We start from the raw sequence: 19,309 nt of genomic DNA on the forward strand, positions 1-19,309 counted from the left end.
CGATCATCTTTATTTGGATTGTCATTTCGATGCTGATTATTAATGACAAGATTGTAATGTGTACCTTACAACATCTTTCACCCCTCTGTATTTCATCACCACTTGCTAATACTAACATGTAGTTGGTGAGCTGAGCCATAGATATCCTGGCTGAATTACTTTTAAACATAGTACATAGGGTGCGACAGTGCTTGAGGGAGCCAGAATAGCTAAAGTGAATGTTGTGTCTGTATCAACAGCAATTAAGGGATGCCCATCTCTTAACAATTGTATCACTAAACCAGCTCAACTTGGGACTATGAATTCTCCCATTATTTAATCTGATTTTACCCTCTACATGTTGCCTTCTCCCATACTCCCTAACTACAAGAGACCAATCCTCTGCTCCCCTCCACCACCATAACCACCGTTCCCTGAAAGACTCCCGAGTGGTAGTGCCTGCCCTTCACTTTAGGGAGAAAGATACCCTCTCTCCAACATTGGGAGCTGTGGAATTGCATGAAGCCTCCAGCAATAAGTAGGGGGTGAACCTCATTGCTATACCTAACCGAAAACAGAAAAGAACTGCAAATAACAATAAGGTGAGGGGAAAAAGCTCAGACAAAATATCAACAAAATACACTAAATTGCACCTCGTAAAAAGCACAGACCAATCACCAGGAAATGATAAAGGATACAATAGTCCTAAAAAGTTGAGGAATTACATAATGATTTAAAAAGGTCTTGTGACAGCTTAACCAAGATAAAGAACTGAAAGCAGGCCTTATACAGGACTTCAATTTAGACTGCTAAACAATAGAGGCCTGTGTCCCCCCAGCTGTCTAAGGGCCCAGCACATTTCAAAGGTCTTTCCTCCTCCTGGCTACTGTGATGCTCATGTCCGAGAAAATCTGGATAGAGAAAAGGAGTCAAACAACTTTTGTTGAATGGGTTTGGCAAGAATCTGCTCTTTAAATGGATAGTCTGAGAAATTAAACAGAAATGTCCATGGGTATTTTGAGTGAGGATTTGTAAAGGAACTAATGAACTCTCATTATTGTTAGGTTAGCAGTGAAATTAGTTATTATATATTTTTGCATATGTCTTTGAATTAGTGGTACCATTCTGGAACCCTGATAAAGCTCACAGAAAACCACTGGTGGTGCAAACCTCTGTGCTGGAAAACTCACTTCAGTCAGAACACAAAACCAGATTGGCCAGTTTGAATACCCCGCACCTGACACACATACACACAGCAGACACATCTACTCACTTCACTATATAACACACCCCCATACAACCCTTTGCAACTAAAATGACAATTGCATACACCGAGAGCAGGCAAACATTGACAGATACCACTTTTACACATAGGCACACGTTCACATCTCACTCAGCACACACCATAAAACTGCATGAACAACACAATATACACGCATAACAAATACACACAAACACCACAATGACTTTCACATACAACTAAACAACCCCACCCCACCAAGCACCCTACACTGCACCCTAGCACACACAACACCCACAAAACAACCACCACCATGTCCCGACATGTCCCAACAAAAGCACCTACGCTTCACAGACCATGAGTTGAAGGTCATGGTCAATTGAATTGTCAGGGTAGAGCCACAACTGTTTGGAGCACAGGTCCAGCAAACATCAATTGCCAGGAAAAATTAGTTATGGCAGAAAATTGTCGACAGGGTCAACCCAGTAGGCAACCATCCACAGACAAGGGAGGACATCAGGAAGAGGTGGAATGACCTACGGGGGAAGATGCGTTCCATGACATCAAGCCACCAGATTGATGTGCGGAAGACTGATGGTGGGTCCCCACCTCCTCCCCCAGAATTCACATCATGGGGGGAGAAGGTCTTGGACATCCTGCATCCAGAAGGCCTGACTGGAACTTGGAGGACTGGACTGTAGTATGTAACTACCACTCCCCTGGCACACATTCATCCTGTCCAGCATGTTTCCAAACCACCCAAACACTCGCCACTTCACTCTATCTCCCACTACACCACCTAATAACCTAATCACCACCCAGCCCTAATACCCACACAGTCCCTGGCAACTGCACAGATAGCATTGCCAATAATAATCACTAATACTCCCACAATTCACTAGCCATCTATATCAAAACCTTCAATGTGCGCTTCACAGCATATCTCTTGCATGTATGACTATTTGCTTAGCTACACCAACTGGATGCTTCGATTGAGGACCACTACATGGCAATGGCAGCAATGCTATGGCACTACACAATGGCAAACCAGGCCAAACACAGCCACAGCACTGTCACCAAATTTAATGTCCACTTATCAAGATCAACAACCCTGAAATGGACTGATCATGGGCTTAAAAGTAAGAAGGAATGCCCTATGCACCAAATGCACACATAGGGCAAGCTACCATGCATACACATACCCTCCTCCCTCTTGGACACCATGCTGCAATGTACAGCCATCCCCACTCACATTTAGCAAGCCTGATTTGCCACAAGCTAATAGGGCACACATGTCTTGTTAACCATCACACAGGACCTGAACCCTCCCACCCAGCAAATGTTACCTAGCCTGATTGACATCTATCGCAAATGGAGCATGGTACACATGTCACAATCCACTACCCACAAACATTGTTTGCAGTGCTGTATCTGTCATTGTCATTGCTGAGAATCATATCAAGCCACTGTATGCATCAGACAAGGAGATAACCAATTACACATCCACCATTTAACTATCTCTCACTCCATCCACAGGTACCCCTGCCACTGCCACCATGGAGAGGATACCAGAGACAGCCAGCCCTCCTCAGAATGAAGGCCCCAGTGAGGGCAACACCTCTGGATGTCTGGACATTGACGATTTACCTGGCCCACTCGGACACTTGGTCTGTCCACCACTCCCTACATCACCCTGCTCACATCAACCACCCCACCCTGTGGCATCAATATAAAAGCCAACCCTTTGTCCCCAAAACTGTGTCCTGAGGACAGTTCAATCAATAATGTGCCCCACAGGGACATGAGTCGACTCCTCACACCTAAGAAAATGAAGGTCCTTGTGACACTGGGAGGGGGCACACCGTGCCAGGGGTGCAGGCACATGGGGGCAGGAGCATGGGAGGGAACCTGTGGGCCAGAGGATGGGGCCCCCAAGGGATTCAACTGACCAGAAAGCCATCTCCCAAGTCCTGGGAGCATACCAACAATCCCAGGACAGGATGGGCCAGATCATTACCATGTTGGGGGAAAACCAAAGGCTGCAGAGGGAATACCACCAGGAAGTCATGCAACAGTGGAAGGCCCACAATACCACCATTGCCTCCATTGCAGGGGTGCTCAGAGTCATCAACACCACCCTAAGTGCTTCCTCCACCCACCAGCAGGCCTCTTCAACTAGCCACATCACATCTCAGCCTTCCACATCTGTAACTGATGACTCCCCCCCACTGCAAACGTGGAAGTCCATCCAGACATCTGGTTGGAGCAGATGCTAAGACCAAACCACTGCCAGGAAGTGAAACTCACCTGATTTCTCTCCCTTGTGTGCCACTGACACACCCTGTTGACTGTTCAATGACATTACTCCATTGTTCCATTGGCCCTTGGACACTGGACCTGTGCTACCTATAGCTGTGCCACCTACTCTAATAATTCCAACTACCATGACCCCACTCATCACCTGTTTGTCACTGTATTCACCATATATTTTATTTTCACATTTCCCCGTGCAAGCCCAATAAACACTTTTGATCACAGCAACAGCATATGTATCTTTATTTGAACAAATACAACTGCTTTGTCTGCAAAACGTTATATGGGTGTGGACCCCTAAACCAAAAGGCAGTGTAATGCATAGCAGAGGGAGACATCCACTGCAGAAGACAAAGTACAACAGATGTGTCCCAGGGCAGATGTAAGGTAGTCAGTATTCCAGGCACACTCTACAGTATATTCGCTCATCCAACCTGCAAAAGAGACCGTGACAGAGAGCTACATCAGGATAGAAGGCATGGCACCACACAAAGCACATATACAGTACATAGTTGTCCAGCCCAGTGTACATTGCCACTGAAGCAGGGAACAACAGATAACATTTCTACATCCCCAGTCACAGGAAATACATCACAATACACTGTACCATTTATTTAATTTACCATTTACCATTTATTTAATTGTTATTAGCCTATCCGGCCTTAACAACAATCGCACAATAAATATCAATCCATCACACTCGATAAAAATCACATTAAATAAAACATCTCAGTAAAAAGGGAAACTATGCTTGAATTTTTGATTTAACATGTACCGAAATGTGTCCGATTTACCATGCATTATCGTAAAACCTAATATATAGCCATAATTTACATAAAAACTTAACTTATTCTAGAAAAACATTATAAATCTAATATTTAAAATGTCTTATTCTGGGACGAATCATTTGGGACCTTGCAGTGCCTTCCAACCATTTAATAGAAGCCCGAGGCCTAACCCAGTTTTGCGCTACCCTGCACCGATTTCCCAAGCTAGATAGCTACGGGATAACATAGGCTGTTGTGCTTATGCCAACTATGGGTGCATTGATAGACGTAATTTCCATGCTTCCAAGATATAAGTTGAGACCTTTGTCACAATGTATTTCTCATCTGATCGCATACATAGCGCTTCTGCCTCCTTGCACTTCCTAACTCCGTAAGATCTGAAAAGTGGACGTAGATACAGTTTACGGAGTTTGAGCGTAAAGTGGCATAATAGAAGGAAGTGGGAAAGTGTTTCTGGGCCACCATGAAGGCATGGACAGCATTCTAATCTACCCAGAGGAGCGGATTGCCATCTGTTGACCACCGCCGTCACAGGTAGGGTGCCCATACGGAATTTGAAGTAGAGAGCCCTTTTTTCCTCCGGATAAATACTGTCTATGAATATTGCTGGTTTAAGCTCTTGGTTAAACAAAAAATACCGCTTGAATAAAGGGCTAAATGACTCGCACATAATCTCAGTCTTTCGCTCCCAATATGCCTTTTTTATGACAGCTAGACTAGGCCTTCCGATTTTTTCTGGATGGAGCCAAAAGTCGTCCTGGCCGATCGCAGCCAGGATAGTTGAGATATGTTTGAACCAGGGCAGTTTCCGGTGGTTTTGCAGCTTCATGATGTCCTTAAGTACGTCTCTATATGGTTTGAGAGCCTCTTTTGTCCAAATACGGATCCAGTATCTTACTGGAGCCAGAGCAATGTAGTCCTCAACCTTTCTCATCTGTAGATCGGTTCTTATTGCATTCATTGGTGTAGCATTGCCTAGACAAAGTAATCAGCGTAAACATTTGTTCTCAGTTACTTGTATTGATGGAATCTTTCTGAATCCCCAGATCTCTGCGCTGTAAAGTGCTGCGGCTCTTGCTTTTGTTTTGTATGCGAGCAGTGCAGAACTTACGGAATGATTGCCTGTAGCTTTTGCAAATCTGAGTACTGCTCCAGCTTGTTGGGCCAAGGAAATTCTACTTTTATAGATTTGTGGTTTCCATGTCTGTTTTTCGTCTAGTCTGCAGCCCAGGTAGTCATAAGTGGCCACTCGGGCCAAAGGCTTATTATTTGCCCTAAAGGTCGATTGCAACGTCTGTTTTTGGTTGAGAATCATAAACTTTGTTTTCCCCTCATTGATTACCATGCTCCTTGAGGTACAAAATGATTCGAAACCCCTAAGTAGTCCATGCATTGCTATCTCTGTTCTTGCCAGTAATACGGCATCATCAGCAAAGAGCAAGATAGGTATACTTTCATTGGCTAGTTTTGGCACATCCAGATTTAATTCCTTCAAAACTTGACTTACTTTATTTATATAACAATTAAATAAGGTTGGAGCCAAAACGCAGCCTTGTTTTACACCTCGCTCGATTGGAATTTCAGCCGTATAATCATTTCTCGTAGTATATCTGACCCTGGCAGTATTTCCTGTATGCAATAGAATTAGCAGCCTTAAGATTTTTCTCTGTATGCCCATGTCCGACAATAACTGCCATAATGTTTGGCGATTTACGCTGTTGAAGGCTGTTTGGAGATCCACAAAGACCAGATATAATGGACAGTTTTTAAGGGTGGCGTATTTAGCGCAGATCATGTTTAGCTTAAAAAGTTGATCTGTTGTACTTTGGCCTCTCCTAAAACCAGCTTGGTGTGTTGATATTAAATCTCCGTCCTCTAGCCATTGGTCTAGACGCGACTGAATCAATTTGGCAAAAATCTTTCCAACACTATCAAGCAGTGAAATAGGTCTATAATTGCTCACCATGTCCCGAGGCCCTTTTTTGTGAATTGGAACGATTATTGATTCCTTCCAAGAGGAAGGGATTACCTCGTGATGCCAAACGCTGTTGAATAGACGGGCTAGAGCAGGTAACCATAACGTTAGCTGGTTACGGTAAGCGTCTGAAGGGATACCATCTGGGCCTGCAGCCTTATGCGGCTTTTGGAGGAGGATAACTTGTTTAATCTCTTTTTCACTAAATTCCGATATTAACTCCATTGCACGTGGAATGACATGGACTACTTGCGTGTAATTTGTGCTGGAGAATTCGTTGGAGACTAGTACATTCTGGGTTTCGTTTACCAATCTAGCAAGCCGATTTGAAGATGCTGCGTAAGTCTTTTGAAGAGGAAATACTTTACTTAATCTTTGATTTCTGCCTGCCAGCCCTTGATTGAGGATGTTTGGGTTATTGGTCATCCCTGGTGCCGTCTTGGCCACTTCCTGGTACAAGGCGGTAAAATGCTTTACCCAATGTTGAGGGTTGATATTCAGTTCTAGATTTTTCGGGGGACCTTCACATCCCCACCTGACTATCTCCCAGAACTTTTTGGAGTTCCCTGCCGATATTGCTTGCAGTAAAGTTTTCCAAAGTTTATGTGGAAATATCTTCCTTTTGTATCTTAATAATTTTTTGTACTGTTGCCTACATCCATAAAAATGTTGCTCGTTGGAGTCATTCAAGTGCCGGTTCTTCAATGCTTGTGATAAAGTCTTTTTTTAGCTTTAAACACTCTTCGTCGAACCAGCCCTCCATCATTTTAGGATTGATTTGAGGATGCTTGATCTTTTCCTTTTTTGTTTGCAATAGCAAATTATTAAAGTTATGCAGGAGGGGTAAAGCGTCATTAACTGATGGGTTTAAGAACGTGCTAAGTGATGACAACCAGGTTTGACTGGGTACACTCATATAAGGTTCATCCTCATTTGACCTTATTATGTTTTTCCTATTTGGTCTCATAGTTATTGTTAGGCTATTTCCGTTGAATGAAGACTCCGCCTTCCCTGGGCTTGTGTCCGGATGGACTATCTCCATTAGCAGTGGGTCGTGATCACTCTCGATTCTGTCCCTTATTTCCATATCGATGACATAGTGCCAGGCTTCGATGTTTATTGCCATGTAGTCAATTATGCTTTGCCTTTTTCCAGTTCTAAAGGTAGATTTAAAAATTTTATCTGAATTTGTTCTCCCATTTAATGTGCTGATTCCTCCTTCTATTAATGCTTCAAAGATTAATTCTCCTTTCTTGGAGTCATTACAACGTTGGATAAGAGGCGTTGGAATATTCCAAGCATAGTCTTCCTCTGCTACTTGTTCATCCCAGAGGATAGAATGAGGTTTAGTGTTAAAGTCACCACATATCAGTAAAAGGGTTTTACAAGGCTGGGGAGAGCAATTGTTCGTGTGACCTGGTGCTGGGTTCCTCCGATCCTTAGTTCTATTATTTAGGATATGTTCTTTAAGGAGCCGCACCCCTGGCATAACTTGAGCCCGGCTGATAGGAGGGAAATACACATTTACTATTTCGATTGACCACTCCTCGTATTTGACTGCGAGCGTCTGGATTCCCTTGCTTAGTACAGTATGAGTTACTACGGAGTTTCTCAGTAATGAAGTTTTGATCCAAATAATTAGACCTCCCGAAGGTCTTCCTTTTTTTTGCTTAATAGCGGGTTAGTGGAAAGTGGAGAACCCATCTAGGTCAATAGCATGAATAGACCAAGTTTCTTGGAAGCAGCTGATGTCTTGTTTTTTAATGAATTCGGCCCAGTCTTTATCTTCCATTTTGTTTTTTAAACCTGCTATGTTCCAGCTTAGAATTTTTAGTATGGGACTGATTTTATTTTTTATGTTCAAACTGTCCATTTTTTGCTACGAGCTTCTAGATGATTGCTCTTTGCAATTCTGTGACTGTGGGGGATTGCCCCTACTGTTTCTAGGGGAATTGGCCAACAGGCAGAACCTCATATTACTCAAATTTATTCGTTCAGGGAGTTGTTGTTTGGAGCTGATTGCTCCCTGAAGTATTGAACCAAAATTGCCTTTTACCTCTTGCCTACCCATCATGTTTCGGTTTGAAGCTTTTTCAAGAAGTATTGTTGGATATGGTTCTTTTTGCGGAGTAGCAATGGATATTCCCCAGGTCTTCATCGTGTTGGAACATTTTAGGATCTGTTCTACTATCCAAGGTGAGGCCCAGACTGTTTCTGTTAATTCCCCGTTCTCTAATTCTTTTTTTGGTGTGAATCTTACTGAGAGGAGATCTTTAGTTGTTACATTCTGTAAGGCTGGCAGGGAGTTGACCAGAAGTAAGATGTTGGACCTGTTCAGGATGTCGTGACTTCCTCTTGAGGAGTACTCAGGCGTGAACATGATCGTGGCTTCAGGCTCTTTAGTTGTTTCAGAACGGATCTCAGTGTGCCCGCCACCTTCCTGCGACTGTCTTCCTTGAAGTTGGGTGTTCTCATATTGTCTGTCTTGAGTGGTAGCTGCCCGACTAATCAATGTTCGATTTACCTGGCCTTTTTCCCTCCCCAATTGCAACTCTTTGTTCCTTTGTTCTTCGTAGGGTTGCCTTTTTGGAGGCCAATTGTCCCTTTTTCCTTTGGTTTCATTGGTTTCCAGGTCCAGTGCTGGGCGCGATGGTGCAGGCGAATCAGTGATCCACCCAGGCTGGTTGCTGAGATTATGATTTCCAGGGCTGACCTGAGAGCAATATTTTACCTTTGTCCGGGGTGCGGGAACAGGGGCTGTTATGTTGTCCACGCACATGGTTGTTCTTATACTTTGTTTGCTTCGTATATACTCTGGGGTCTCTGCCCTTCTACTTTCACCTTTGCTGTTATCTTGTTCTGCCCCCTCACTAATGGAATTCGGAGGCTGCTGGCATTTTCCGTAGTGGTCTTCTACTGTATTTGAATGATGTACCTGAACTAAATGTTCAGTTTTTATAGCTGGGAAGTGCTTATCGATACCGATACTTGATTTGGATGTTCCTGGGCTCCATTTGGGTTGTTCATTGACTAGAGGATCATTTACCTCGTTTGCCTCATTTATCCCATGATTTGTTCCAGGATCTTTTCCAGACCACCTTCCTTTATCTAAGTCATGCCCAGATGCTTGGTATCCCCTAGGGCCAATGGGTATACGGTTTGTATGGGAATGGTGAGTGCAACTTTTATCGCACAATAATCCAGGATTTTTATTTATAAAGTTAAAAACTTTATCAGTAGGTTTCTCAAAACTCTCCGACTTAATGCTTTCGTCTCTATGCTGTTGTTGGGCGATCTCATCACCTGTGTTCCTGATTTCTCCTATTAGGCCTGTATGTTGTAACATGTTTAAAGCCTTTCCTGCTGGTGCTTTTTTTTTTTCCTCTAGCTTTCTTCCATGTGTTTTTCCATCTGCCTATTAGTTGAGGCCTTTTACCCGGGGTCCTTTTTTCTACTGTGTTTGGGACTTTGATTCCAAGTTCAGGACTTCCGTTGGTTCTCTCCGTCTTAGGTGTCTGATTTTTTGCAACTGGATAGTTCTCTCGTCCTGGGCCAGAGTGCCTTTCTCTATTTACTCTGTCTGTTGACCTTTCAATTAATCTAGATTCTGTTTTTCCTAGCTCGTGATTGCACCCCTGTGTGCTTTTAAGGCTATGTTTGCAGTCTTCGATTATGTCTTTGATTACTTTCGGGACTTCCAATAATTTTTCCAGCAGTGGTCCACAGACTTGTCCGTCCAACTTGTCCATTTTGTCAGCCACTGCCTGATGCAACAGGTTTTCCCTAATTACGCCCTCTACTAGGGCCATCCTGTAACCTATAGACTGTATTGAGGTTGTAAGTTGTTAGGTCAGCTCAAGTTGATCATCAAATTTTTGAGACTGGGCCATGATCGTTGTTGCAATTGAGCCCAGTGTTGTACATATAACTTTCATGATGCTAAGAATTGGTTGGTCTAATGAGAGGTCATCTCTATTTCCACTTTGATCGTTGGTTATCTGGCCTTCTGGATTCTTACCTTCCTCTCCTCTATGGCCTTTTATTATACTACCTTCCAGAAAGTTTAGATCTTCTGATGTTATGCTGTTTAGTTGAGGGTCTATATTGCCAATAACGGAGTTATCGAGCGAGGACAGCTCCAGACCGAAGGAACTACTGTTAAGTCTGCCCAGCGTTAAATTAGTTTTAGCAATTTGACTTCCACGGTGAAGCTGTGGCGCTGAGGGTTTATGGGTCTGTTTAGATGGTGAGTGATCTGTTTCCGGACCCATTGTATTTTGGAGTGCTATAAATTCTGCCTGGGCACATCGTGGAGAGAATGTTAATGAGAAATTCCCGGAGTTTAATGGTCCCCTTTGGGGGTCAGGATAAAGTAATTTGTTGCTTTTTCTTTGCTCTCCCGAAAAGTTGCTCCACTTTGGGAAGTTATTTAACTCCACTTCACCATCCCCAAGGGGATTACTCATTGGGCAGGATAATTGCGGTAAACCAGCCGGTTGCTGCTGGAGTAGGCGAGTGTCCTGGAGCCTGGTCTCTGGTAGCTCCAGTTCACCCCCCCCACGTTGTAGCCACCCACTTCCCCCGGTGGCTGTAATGGGAGGCCACTGGCTTTAGGAAGTTGCGTTTGCGGCTGTTCGAAGTTTAAGTTCACTTGGTTGTAATAGTTAGTAATGGTGTTTATTTTTGATCTAGTTTTCCTTACTCCCGTGGTTCCACCCGGGCCCGGGTGCGTCGGTGTATACTTTTGTCTCCTGCACAGAGGACTTACAAGGCCCCCCACAGTTTCCCCTGCAGTTTCTCCTGCGTTCAGTAAAGCACCCCCTATGTCATCGGAGTCAGTATGGGCTGGCAAACGAGACACTGTCACCACTTCTAGTATCCCACCTGACACTTCTCCTGGCTCGCAATCGCTTTTGTCGGCAGGAGACCCGAGTTGGACAACCTCTGCTGTGTCCTCACCTAGGTTTGCAAACCCCCCCTGGGATAGCTGGATGGTTCTAGGGTCCTGGTCCTGGTCCTGGTCCTGATCCTGGTCCTGGTCTAACCCTAGACCCTGTAAACTTTTGAGCTCCTGCTCTGATCTTTGAAAATCCTCTAGGTGAAAGAGCGCCTCATTGGCCTCCCTAGCCTTCTTTGTTTTTCCTCTTGTCCCAACCATCCTCCGTTCACCGTTCGCTCCCCTCCCCTTGGCTCCTTGGTTCCTTACTGGTTTCCTTCCTTCCTTACTCAGTCTTTGGGAGAGACCACCGACGACGCCGGCAGGTCCAAGTCCAAGGCCAAGGCCAAAGCTATGGCTAGCTGCGGCTAGAGCTGTGGCTGGGGCTGGGTGAGGCTAAGTGAGGCGACGTGACACGGTTGAGCACCAACACCGGAGCTGGAACCGGAGCCGAGGGTAGAAACAGGAGAGGGGTTCAATGGCCAAGAAGGGTCCCGTATAATAGTGTATGAACAGGGACCCCCCCCCTCCAGGAAGGCTGCTTACCCGGTCTCTCCCGATTACTCCCAATTGCTCCCGGTCTGTCCCGGTCTCTCCCGGTCTGCTCACCCACTCAGCGTCTTTCAGCGTCTTTCAGGGGAAACCCACAGGAGGTCCACAGGGGGGTGACAAGACTCCTTCTGACTTCCGGCTTTCTGGCTCCTCTAGCGCCTAGCGCCTCAGGTCACGCCTGGTCACGCTGCGCCGTGCCGCGCAGAATCAACAACAGCAACACAGCGGTAGAAAGGAGCAGGGGGGTCGCCCACACCCCCTGCCGGAATGCCGGAATGCCAAGTTACAGCCGGGATACAAAAAAATCCTCCTCCGACTCCAAAGCCGCTGTCGCAGCAGCAGTAGCGGCAATGTTGCACTCCGCGTTGGGCTCCGAGCATGAGCCACCCGGCGAGCGTTCTCCTCGGACCCCCCGAAGCCGCCGCCGCAGCGCAGCAGCAGTAGCAGCAGTAGCGGCAGCGTTACAGCGTTACAGTCCGCGCTGCACTCCGCGTGACGTGAGCCACCCGGCGCCTGCGTCCACGTCTGTTCAGTGCTAGAATATGTGTCACAATACACTGTAGCTGCCTTCTGTCATGTGCAAAACTGTATTCTGGAAACAGTTACTAACGGCTAATGAGCATTATTGCCTCAACCCATAGGTAGTAGAGGCACTGATTAACATAACACAGTCAGTCAGTGGAATTACATGAGAACAGGAGAATGCAGGACACATAGCTCAACACATGTCTGTACATAGGAGATGTGACTCTAGCAACCTGCAGTGAGAACACATGTAAGATACAATACATGTAAACTCAGCACCTTACGTTCAGGATGTCACCTCCCCCAACATACACATAGGGATAGGAACACATTACAACACCATTGATGATTCTAATCAGGTGGACCATTGTCACCAATCAATGTGGATTAACATCACTTGCAAATACACAGTCAGCATACCTGTATGTTACCGTAAATAACTGATTGATGAGTTCAGTCCTAGAGTCAGCTGCACCATCCTCATCTGCCTCCTCATCACTTTCCATGTCTGCATCACCAGCGACTGGTCCAGCTGCCTCCTCATCATCAGCTAGCAATGGTATCTGACATCAGAGGGCAAGATTGTGGAGCATGCAGCAGGCAACTATGATCTGGCATACCTTTTGGTGAGTGTAGAGGAGGGCACCTCCAGAGACGGCCAGGCACCTGAACCTGGTTTTCAGAAAGACAAATGTCCTTTCAATTACACACCTCATCCTGCCCTTTGCCTCCTTAAAAAAGAGTTCCCCATCCGTGGCAGGGTACCTCACTGGTGTCAACAGCCAGAGAAGGTTAGCATAGCCAGAGTCACATGTGTGCATAAAGGTAGGAATTGTTACAATACAGGAACAGCCACAGGGAAAACTGTGGTGACAGGTGCCATATTAGAGGCACACATCCAAATGCATACATACAATGAGCCAAGCCCTTTCTGTGTGTAGTTGTGCCATCATGTGTGGGACATTGTTGTTCCTCTGAATGTAGGAGTCATGCACAGATCCTGTAAACTTGCCTGTCACATGTGCGATGTACTGGTCGGCCAGACACACCACCTAAACATTGATCGGGTGGTAGTTCTCCCTGTTCCTACACACCTGTTCACTGGCACTGGGAGGGACTGAGACTATGTGGGTGCCATCTAAGGCTCCTATCACATGAGGGGTGTGTCCCATATCATGGAAGTCTGCCTTCACATGTGCCAAATCCTCACATTGGGGGAATCTGATGTAGCTGTTCAGGTGTTTCAATAAGGCACATCCTTCACCACAAAACTGAACATGGGCTGTGACATCCCTGCTGTCAAGCCCACTGTATTCTGAAAAGACCCAGTGGCAAGAAAGTTTAGCACTGACAGGACTGGTACTGTGAGAGGGATGGCAAAGAGATTGCGTTTGACAGGCAATAAATCAGGCTCCAACTGGGCACATAGATCCATGATGGTCTGACGATTCAGATGATAGGTCTGGATGATATGCCTGTCCTCCATGGTTTCAAGGTCAACTAGTGGTCGGTACACTGGTGCATGTCTCAATCACCTCAGGACAAGGTATCTAGGATAGAGAGTAGAAAATGTACTAAGTCATAAGTACACATGTAAGCAGAACATGTCATCATCGCACACTCCTAACATTGTAGATGTGCGTCGCACTGCTGGCACATACCATTATGGGCATGCTGAAGTGTCACTGTTACATGCATGTCACATGTATTAGCTAAACTATAATAACACAACATAGGCCTACTCTGCAAGTTGGACATAAGTGTGTGTGACACACTAATTCAGGGACAGCAAGGCATGATATGTGCATAAAATGGCAGCCGCGTGGTCTGCTGCACAGGACAGTTGGAAGAGACCTAAGTCTGCTGGCGTATGTCGTCATGGCGGTAGGCGGTCGCAACCACTTTGCAACTTTTAATTGGTTAACATTGCTGCCTATGGGGGATTAGGGCCAATGGCGATCACTTCTGGCGGTGACAGTCCTGTACGTGGCAGCCGTGACCACTATTTTCTGCAGCCTTGCTCACTTGACTTCTGATACTCTTGCAAGCAAGACCTCCAGGACCTGAGCTGCTATCTACTGTCACTGGGAGCCATCATGGCATGTCCTGCAGGTGATAGGTCCCCAGCCTTCACCCCAAAAGAGCTGGAGAAGCTTGTGGACAGGGTCCTACCCCTGCATGAACAGCTGTAGGGGGCACCAGAGCCCAATGTCATAGTCATGTGTGATAGGTGTGTGTGTGATGGTGTGAAGGGTATGTGTACTGGGGAGGGAGTACATGCATGCAAGGGGTATGGAGTTGAGGCATGTGAGCCGAGAGGAAGGGCATGTGTGGGCACTTGGTTAGTCAGATGTGTATTGTCCAAAGCTGTTGGAAGGGGGCATGTGTACCTGATTTTCTCCTTTTGTCTGTGTCATCCATGCAGGTGAACGCCCATCAGAAGAAAGGGATCTGGCGTGCCATCGCCAAGCAAGTGCAGACCCTGAAGGTCCACAGGCGGCGGAGCACCCATTGCAGAAAGCGGTGGGAGGCCCTGAGACTCTGGGCCCGGAAGACTGCGGAGGCCCAGCTGGGGATGTCCTCCTAAAGAGGGAGGGATGCCCATCGGACCCTGACCCCCTAATGCCCTGCATTTTGGTGATGGCCAATCCAGAGGTGGATGGGCATTTGAGGGCAGCACAGCAGCCACAAGGGGGTGAGCACTGAATGTATACTGGCACTTGGCTGGCCTTAATAGGTTATTGTTGTAATGACATCCTGTGTTTTTCGTCTCTTGGAAATGGGTATTATGCACCCTGGCTGAGTATAAATAGTAGATGTGTTGGCATGGCTTACTGTCAGTGGATGTACATCTCTCATTCCGAGACCATCTCCATGTCTGGAATGTGGAGATGGTCTAATGACATAGGCACATGTGTGAGACCATCCTGCCTTTGTAATGGATGTGTGTATTATTATCACCCTAAGCATTAAGTATGACCAGTTCCATCCATCTGCATTTGTGGCTCTGAGGTGTCAGTCCACTCCCATCTGTGTAGCCTACCTGTATATGCTACTGTGTGACATCACAGGGACTAAATAGATCATGTACTGGTGATGGTATTGACTGAATGTGGGGCTGCCATTACAGTTCCACAACAGATGTTGCCTTCATGGGACTGGATAATTGATTTGATTGCTGTATTTACATATATAGGTGATCTACTGACTGTAGGGTATGTGAAGTTAGGCAAGGTGGGATACTGATACATGTACAATTGATAAGGTCTGGTTGCAGGCATTATGCATTCCAAGGTGCAATACTTGTGGGGATGTAACCGTTAAACCAATGAGATGGTACTAGAGGTGGTATGTGCCTTTCAGAGCTCATATATGTCATCATGGTATGTGTGTGGGAGGTATGACAATGCCCTAACAATTGATATGCTACATTGCATAGTTACTGCCTACATCATGTCTTAATGGTACGTTGGGGGTATATCTGATGGTGTGGGACTTTTCTGCTTGCCTTGACCAAGCTGAAGTGGCAGATTAGGAGAGGTTGGCCTCTTGTATGACACATGACATGTAGATGTGAATCTATTGTTGCATTTAGTTTCCCCAGGCTGGCTGATGTAGTAGTGGGATATGTAAGTGGTGTACAGGCAGTGGTGTTGGTTCATGTGTGCCTAATGCATCCTTGCATTTACCTTCTGAGATATGGGTTGGCTGGACTCTGTGACAGGTATTGTCATTTCCAGAATGATGTGTGAGGGTGGAGTTCTCATGTTATGCAGGTGTAACTGCATGTGTTGTGGCATTGTTAGTTGACCATGATGTAATATGTGTGTTCCTGAAGTACATCTGTTGTGACACTGCAGTCAGTGATTGAGTATGGATGTGGTATATGTGATATATGAGCCTTTGTAGATGCACTTATTAGTATGATCAGTTGTCATATGTGTTTGGTGTCTGCTGATCTGGCTCTATGACTGGGTAAGGCTATACCACAGACTAATATTTTACACATCAGATGTCTGACTTGTAATGACCAAATCAGTGTTGATTTCCATATTGGCATCACTGTACATAGTGTTTGGTCTATCATGTAATGTGACAGGCAGGTGCTGTGTGGTTTGTGAGTGGAGTTGTCTTCAATGTAATGGACATGTTACAGAGGGCATGATCTGATCAGGTGTTTTAACTGTAGTGGCCAGAAGTGTTTTGTTCAATCAGCTGGATATCCAATGGGTGATAAGGGCATGGGAAGGTATGATGTGTATTCAGGCATACAATTGATACTGCATCCAGGGCATGCTGTGCCAGCAGGAAAGTCTTTGGTAGTCATCATGCGGATGACTCCAGTTGTGCTGTCCAACTTAGATATTGATGTAGGTGTGATGGTTGGCACACAGATGTGGGTAGCTGTGAAGTGATGTAGGTAATGTATATTGGCACCTATGATGGTCTAGCCAGGATAAGTTTTGTCACAGATGTGCTTGTTAACTAGTGTATATGAGAACTATCAGTTAGCCCATTTTTGCTCTATCCCTTTCTCTCTCCCACCCTCTCTCTCTATTTGTGTGGATCAGCATCGTCATGCAAAGAAGAAGAGGCACAGGTGAGTGGGGAAGCAGCAGCCCACAGGACACAGGAAGCTGCAACTAGCAAAAGCGAGGGACGTAGTGGGACAGAGGGCAAGGGGAGTGCCACAGGGGAGACCGGATCTACCACCTCTTCTTCGGAATCCTCCTCCAGTGGACATTCTCTGGGGGTGGCGGATCCATCTGGGACCACCCCAGCACCATCCTTACTAACACCACTCTCCCTGTAGCTCCCCACCCAGTTGCCCGTGCCCACTCACCCGGGAGGGTGGGCATCTCCTTCGCCACAGTCACCTCTGCCCCAGTCAATCCTGCTGCCCTCAGTGAGGAGGTTATTGACCTCCTGAGGTCCATCTCTGTGGGTCAGTCCACCATTGTGAATGCCATCCAGGGACTGGCAGCTCAAGTCCAACAGAGCAATGCGTTCCTAGAGGGCATTCATGGTGCCCTGGCTGGCCTCCAGAGATCCTCTCAGGCTCTAGCCTCCACATTGATGGCAGCTAGTCTCCCTTTGTCTACCATCCCCCCTCCACCTAACTGTTCCCAATCCGAAACCTCTCTCCCCAAACCCAGCCAAAGTACACATACACAGGCATGCATGCACCTCAACAGACAAGGGTACCACTGACAAGCACAAGCACCACAAGACCCACCACTGGCATGCACACAAACAACACCCACCTGTAGACACACCAACACCCTCTACTGTCACGATTCACCCTGGGCTTACCATCTGTATTGGAGAGGGATGGTGTGTGGCCCCGGTTCCTGAAAGTCCTGCTCTGACCGAGGTAGGGGCGACCCCTTCCGGTAGCCACGGTGCTGTTGACAATAGTACGCCACCACAGTCCGGGCCCTCCAGAAGGAATCCCAGAGGAAAAACCCTAAGGGGAAAAAACCTCCAACAGGAACTCCCTGGAACAGAAGGAGGACACAAGGAATTAGCATTCAGGAGCCTGGAAATACTGGAAGGCTGAAGAAAAAACAGGAACAACTGGCGTCCAAGCGAAGACCAGCCGGAGCCTGACCACCACAGCAGAAGTGTTGCAACGCAATGAGAAGAAGAAATGATTCCCCCTATATACCCCTAGACAGGAAGTGATGGACAGGAAGAAGTAACACCACCATTTTGGATTGGGAAGGGCTATAGCAATAGATAGGAAAAGACACCATAGAAAAAAAGGGAACAGATGCATGCAGGGAAAAGGGAGGTGCAAGGTATGCTGGGAAGGAGAAGGCATGGCTCAAGAACCATGCAGGAGGAAAGGAAGGTTCTGAAAACGGGTAACCGGTAAGTGTGATGCTGGGGGGGTGCAGACACCCACAACAACACTCGCGCCGCGGGCCCCACGACCTTTGAGATGGGCCGCGGCTTGTAATGCGGCCCGGCCGGGAGGCGCCGCGGGCTGTCGCGGCGCAACATCTACCTACACTGACTCCCCACCACTCCTTCCTTCACAGACACTACACCAGACATACCTGCAGCCACCACACCATCATTCACAGGTCCAGCCACAACACCTGTCTTACACACAGTCACCACACTATCAGACCCACAGGCATCCACCCCAATCACCACATCCGCACCCACCACAAATACCAACACCTCCACATGCAGCACATCTACCATACCTGCAGACACCACACCAACAGACAGTCACTCATCTCCCTGCACCTCCTCCCCCCTCCTCCCAAAACACCTAACCGCCTGCACTCACCCACCCAACAGACACCCAGCACCCACAAGCATTCCATGTTCGCACTTGCACCCAAGACATCCTCACTGATACATCTTACAACCACTCCCTCTCCCCCTCTCCCTCTTCCTAACCCTTTTGCCATGAGCGTCCGTGTGTCTAATAAGCATTTCCTCTCTGAGTTTTCCTTGTTTCCTACTCCTCTCCCACCCTGTGCTACCCACAAGCGTTCCCCATCCCTCCCCGGCCCCCCTTGCTAGTGCCCATCCCCCCCACCACGAAGTCTACTCCTTCCAAGGCCAGGCCCAAGGACCCCCCTCCCAAACCCAAGCCCAAAGACCACCCTCCCTAACCCAAGCCCAAACCACTCATGCCAGCCTACCCCCTAATCCCTGAGGTGCCTGCCTGTCCCCTTGATGCTTCTACCCTGTGGAGGTCATTTTGCAGTCAGGAGTCAAGGTGGGGAACTCTAAGGTGCCATTTTTGCCTTTGATACTTTGGACTGGCCATTGGCCTTTTAATTGTACATACGTTTGTTTTATATATTTTTCTTTCATAATACATCTGGCCCACAATGTTGTTGGATTAGATGTTGACATACTTGTCCTGCCTTTCTTTCTACATGGCTGTTTGGTGTTTGTGGCCTTTGGTTTGTGGGTGTGTGATGTGTGTGTGTTGGTTTTGCCAACTGTTGTGCCTCGGCTGCATGTGTGGGCGTGGC

This window comes from Pleurodeles waltl, chromosome 4_1 (genome assembly GCF_031143425.1).
Source record: "Pleurodeles waltl isolate 20211129_DDA chromosome 4_1, aPleWal1.hap1.20221129, whole genome shotgun sequence".
Taxonomy (NCBI): domain Eukaryota; kingdom Metazoa; phylum Chordata; class Amphibia; order Caudata; family Salamandridae; genus Pleurodeles; species Pleurodeles waltl.